This window comes from Heterodontus francisci, chromosome 13, assembly GCF_036365525.1.
Source record: "Heterodontus francisci isolate sHetFra1 chromosome 13, sHetFra1.hap1, whole genome shotgun sequence".
NCBI lineage: Eukaryota > Metazoa > Chordata > Chondrichthyes > Heterodontiformes > Heterodontidae > Heterodontus > Heterodontus francisci.
In genome coordinates, this window is record NC_090383.1 from 76009748 (window position 1) to 76016072 (window position 6325).

Here is a 6325-nt window from a genome sequence, read left to right on the forward strand (position 1 = left end):
TTCTTGTAAATCACTGATTTCCATCGTCCCATCATTAGCTGTGATACCTTGAGCTGTCTAGGCATTAAGTTCTGGAATTCCCTCCCGAAATGTGTCTCGTTCTTCACATTTCCTCCTTTAACCTTTTTTGGTCATCTATCCTAATTTTTCCTTATCTGGCTCAGTGACAAATTCTACCATCTTACCTATTTTCCCTGCCCACTGTAGCCAACTCTGTCTTCATACCCTTGTAATTACCTTTATTTGGTTGTCTTACATATTAAGCCACTTTTCTGGATTATAAATGGAATGTCAAAGTTAAAGACAGAAAAACAAGGTGCTTGCTGTAATCTGTCACAGTCCTTAATTAAGACAAATATTCAGATTGTGTAAATGGAATAATGCCTACAGAAGGGTTACCCAGAGGATCAGAGCAGTTTTTCCCAGAGACTTCAATGTGCCGAAATCCTTCATCAATTTTAAGAAACTAACTTGAGATAGCACCAAGAACGTCAAAGAGTTGCAAATTTATTACGTTAATAAAGGGTATAAAGTAATACATTTCTCAAGACTTACAAAGTACAAATTGAAATTACGAGGGATCAGATGATTTGTTATTTCAGCTTTGTTATTATGTAGGTTAACTTTAGAAGTGAAGTTCATCCAAGTTACATCAGAAACCTAATGGTGAGAACTGAGCTTTAGCACGGCACTAAGATGTGTGCTTGCCTGAGTTGTTAATTGGAGTTATGCTCCAGTCTGAAGACCTTGGAGAAGGAGAAGAAATCAGGTGCATTTTCTATCTATAATACATTCTTTCTTCAGTTTTATTGGGTGGTTAGGGATGAGTTTACCAGTGTGAGGTACAGGCCATTTTAACTGCTGGGTTTCATTTAAATAAGTTAGGCACAATTCCCGCTTGTACCCAGTGTAAGTGACATGGTGCCAGTAGGCAAGCACAGCAGGAGTCCACTGCCGGGGATCAACGGATACATTCCCTGGCAAATGTAAATCATGAGAGGCTTCTGGGGGTGATTGTAGGGAGTGAGTGGACCCTGGATCAGAGGAGGGCTAAAATGTCCTTGTGGGACCTGGAGGAGCATTCCTATTCTGGCCCTTGTGGAAACTTAAAAATAATTTAAAGTAGCTTACCTTATCAGCCCTCTTCTGTGCAAACTACCATGTGATACTGAGTTTCCTTGGCGAGACCAGCACTGGATGTCGAACACACAACTGCACATTAAAATCTAGTCAGAGTTCAACTGGCATCATCCGATCCTGATCTTTAACTATTTATAAGGCTCTTGCCTCTCAAATGTCTGGAGTTAAAAATACAGCCGCCAAGAATGCAGTGTCAAGTTGGAGGGAAGGACACTGCCTCTATATTACACCACCCCTCATTTTCATCAGAAGTGGGGGTTAAAATCAGCCTTCATAAGTCTTGTGTACATGCAGAATTACTGTAAAGTAGGATTTACCTTTCTGCTGCACCTGGGGTGCCGATTTCTATACTGCTGCTAGGACAGCATCAGATTGCCATAGGATACTCAGCCCATCTTTCGGGGAGTGTAGCCATTACTGGTGCATTTTTCACCACCTTCCTTGCTGTTGTGCTTTAGAAATTCATGCGATTGATCTGCAAAGTGCCCACATTACCCAGGCAAATAGTTTTTGGATGTTTCAAAATTTGCTCCAATTTGGAATTGTTAAGTTTATAAACCAAAAGCCAATCAAAGACTTTGTTGGACTGAAGGTAGTGGGGGAGTGAAGTTGTTGATATCACTTCTGTAGAGTTTTGTGTTCCACCCCACCAGCCTGGATCCCATGGATGCAAAGATTCTTCCTAAAATGCCATAATCAGGGATTGTGTGGACACAACAAACAAGATGAAAAAGTTGGCAACCAACGTACTCTCTAATTTTTTTTTTTTTGCAGTGCGCAGCCGATTCATTTAAGTGCATAGGCCCTAGAATTATTTTTGTGCAGCCTCCCACACGCGATAACTTGGAGATTGACTTGTGTGTGGCCTGCACAAGAACTTTTGGGTTGCTACGTGGCCGCGCAACTAAGAGAGAACATTGGTAGCAACTCTGTCTGGTCCCGTGCATACTGAAAGAAAGGAAGTTTTACATTTCTAAAGTAGCTTGTTACATCTCTAGAAACATCTAAGAGAGTGAAGTACCTTGAAGTGACTATTGTTATGTAAGCAAATGTGACAGTCATTTTACACATGGAAGGATTCCACAAACAGTAATGAGATCCAGCCTAAAATTGCTCCCCCAACTTCTTAGTTCCTCTGACTATGGCTTATCGTGAATTCCCCCTCCCTTTGTCCCACCATTGGTGACTGTGTCTTCAGTTGCAGAAGAATTCCCTCCCTAAACCTTACCACCTCTCACCTCCCTCTCCTTCTTTAAGATCCTCCTTAAGACCAATCTCTTTGACCAAGCTTTTAGTCAGCATTCCTATTATCTTTTTCTCTGGCTCAGCGTCCATGTTTTTGAGAATGTCTGTGAACCGCAGTGGGACATTTTTCTATCTTCAAGGCTTTGTATAAATGCACATTGTTGTTGGCATTGAGATAAACGACAGGAATTTGTCTATGGTGATTTTGATTGTGAACAATGTTGATCAAGACACTGCGGGAATTCCTTGTTCCACCTCAAATAGTGCCATGGAATCTTTTACATCCACCTAAACAAGCAAATGGGGCCTAAGTTTAATGCTTCATCCAAAGGACCACATCTGTCTCAGTATTGAACTGGACTGCCAGTTTAGTCAGTGCAATCTCAAGTCCTGGAATTGGGTTCAAATATAGGGTAGTCTGAATCAGAGGCAAAGGTGCCACCAACTCAATGATATTGAAGGGTTGGAATATTTGAATGTGTCCCTAAAGGCCATTTAAACAAGCACGGGGAATAAGAAGCCCAATTCTACCCAATAGAAGCCTCTTTCTGTGTTCAAGCAGACCACCAGTTTTAGTATGTTTGTGTTGTTATAGTGCTGCATCAGTTACTGTATGGTACCAGTTTAGTTTGAGTTGACTATTCTAAGGACTGCTTTGTCCAGCCAGAAGGCTGGGATGCTGTCATTTCAGTTGAGGAGAATATAGGCCTTATTAGTATGTGCACATTCCTGGAACACTTGGCTTTTCTGTGGATTAAGATGATTGTGGCAGAACTGAGGGACTCTGGATTGTATGGTAGAAAAGCCTAATCAGTAATGAGGCGGCGGAGTGGGGTCAGTTCAGGTTTAGATTGCTTCTCTGATTTTGATAATTCCACAGGCAATCTACGGTGTGGAAAAACCTCAGCCATCCTAGGGCTTTTTGTGGGTGCACAAATATCTACTTGCATATAGCCAATAATGGCGTGTACCTTAAGGAATGCAGAAATTTAGTGAAATATTTAACTGCTTTTGCGAACTGCTGAAATGTATTTAGGTGGGTATATGGTGAAGCAGTTATCTCCTTAAGGGAACAGTGCACAGGAAAGCAGCTAACACCTGTGATGATCAACCATGGGTTCCTTGAAGGATTCTGTGGCTTAAAACTTGGAGGAAATCATGACCTTCGCTGCTATGGACAATATAGAGTGGATGACTGCCCCTGCAGGTCTTTCTGAATCAGGTAGCATGTCTCAGTTGCATTCTGTCCTGTTAGACCTGCACCTGATCATGCAGTGCACCTCCATCAAGCTCAGATAGCTGCTTCAGTTGCAGTACATCCACTGCCAGTAGTAGTCTGTTAGCCACATCATTCACCCAAAGTTTTTCATGATAGGTCTCTAAAACAGCTTCAAAAAGTACAATTTTTAACTTTTCATTAATGTTTGTTAATCAATTTTTGAAAGAGTAAGAACACTCAGTTAAACATTGGTAAATAGCCTCTTTACACTTGCTATCAGTATACAACCTTTAACACATCCACTTTTTTGCTAAAATTAGCAGACAAAAGAAAATATAGGGGTAGATTTTTGGTTGGGACACCAAACTGGCTCATTATTGACAACGGCACCCACCCAAATGGCAGTCGAGAGGCTCGAACCACTTTCAGATTTGAGTTTCATTATCATTTTGTTGGCTAGTTATGGACACCAAATTGGCAGTCTGCTGCAGCTCACCACTTTCCCGAGACAGGAAATCAGCTTGCTACAGCGTACATTCAACTGGCCAGTAAGACACTATGGTCTGCTTCTATCCAGTGTCAATACAGCAAGATGTAACCTTATGCTATGCTTAATCATCTAACCGACAATCAGATGTGTTTCGGCACCCTACCAATCCCAGACAGAGAGATTTATTTTCCAGACAATAGATCACGTGATATTGACAGCTTACACATTGCCAACAGTCATAATGGAAGAGGGAAAGGAGTGCATTACAGGCTGGTTCAAGAAACAAAAAACAATCTCTTAAATTCCAGCCAAATGTCCAATACTGTCCACCTCCCCACCGCTGAACATACAACAGGTGTCCAAAACAAACTCAGTCGGGTGAATCTTTCCACCAATAAATGGGTCCGGAGTTTGCTGTAGAAATTACGGTGAAGCTCACCCTTATCAAAGAATAAATTGGATATCAATTTCCAGCGACCCCACATATGCAGTTAAACACAGAAATCAGGAAGTAGCTGTCCAAGATGCCTGCTTCTCCAGAAGCTTCACTATAGCCGTATCTCACCAAAAGACTCAGTATTTCATAATACTTAGCAAAGATACTTTCCAGTGAGAAAGAAAGACTCTTATGAAAAGGATGCACTATTTGTGGCTAGTTAAGGATAGTGTCAAATTGAAAGAAAAAGCGTACAATTCTGCAAAGATTAGTGGTAGGTCAGAAGATTGGACAGAATTTAAAAACCAGCAAAGAATGAGGGAAAAATTAGAGTATGAGAGAAAGCTAGCTAGAAATATAAAACAGATAGTAAGAGTTTCTACAAGTATTTAAAAAGGAAAAGAGTAATTAAAGTGAGCATTGGTCCTCTGGAGTGAGAGTCTGCAGTATTAATAATGCGAAACAAGGAAATAGAAGCATTGAACAGATATTTTGTGCCTGTCTTCACTGTAACAACATCCCAGAAATACTTGTAAATCAAGAGGTGAAAGGGAGGAACTTAAAACAATTACGATCACTAAGGAAAGGGTACTGAGAAAACTAATAAAACTAAAGGCTGAGAAGTCTCCAGGACCTGATGGCCTGCATCCTAGGGTCTTAAAAGAAGTAGCTGCTGAGATAGTAGATGCATACAAAATTCCCGAGAAAGGTCCCATCAGATTGGAAAATAGCAAATGTAACTCCCCTATTCAAGAAAGGAGGGAGACAGAAAGCAGGAAACTACAGACTAGTTAGCCTAACCTATCGTGGGTAAATGCTAGAATCTATTATTAAACAGGTTACAGCAGGGCAGTTAGAAACTCATAATGTGATCAGGCAGAATCAACATGGTTTTGTGAAAGGGAAATTGTGTTTGACTAATTTATTAGAGTTCTTTAAGGAGCAACAAGCAATGTGGATAAAGGGCAACCTGTAGATATGGTGTACTTGGAATTCCAAAACATATTTGATAAGGTGCCACATCAAAGCTTACTACTCAAAATAAGAGCTCATGGTGTAGGGGGTAACTTATTAGCGTGGATAGAGGATTGGTTAGCTAACGGAGCAGAGAGGGATAAATGGGGCATTTTTGGGTTGGCTTGCTGTAACTAGTGGAGTGCCACAGGGACTACTGCTGGGGCCTCAACTATTTACAATCTATATCAATGACTTAGATGAAGGGACTGGATGTATGGTTGCTAAATTTGCTGATGACACAAAGATAGGTAGGAGAGTAAGTTGTAACGAGGACATAAAGAGTCTGCAAAGGGAGATAGATAGGTTAAGTGAGTGGCAAAAAAAATGACAAATGGAGTATAATGTGGGAAAATGTGAACTTGTTCACTTTGGCAGGAAGAATAGAAAAGCAGGATATTTATTATTTAAATTGAGAGAGATTGCAGAATTCTGTGGTACAGAGGGATCTGGGTGTCCTGGCACATGATTCACAAAGGTTAGTATGCAGGTACAGCAATTGATTCAGAAGGAAAATGGAATATTGAGGTTTATTGCAAGGGGATTGGAATATAAAATTAGGGACGTTTTGCTACAATTGTATAGGGCTTTGGTGAAATCACATCTGGAGTATGGTGTACAGTTTTGCTCTCCTTACCAAGAAAGGATATAATTGCATTATAAGCATTTCAGAGAAGGTTCACACCACTGATTCCTGGGATGAAGGGGTTATCTTATGAGGAAAGGTTGGACAAGTTGGGCCTGTATCCATTGGACTTTAGAAGAATGAGAGGTGATCTTA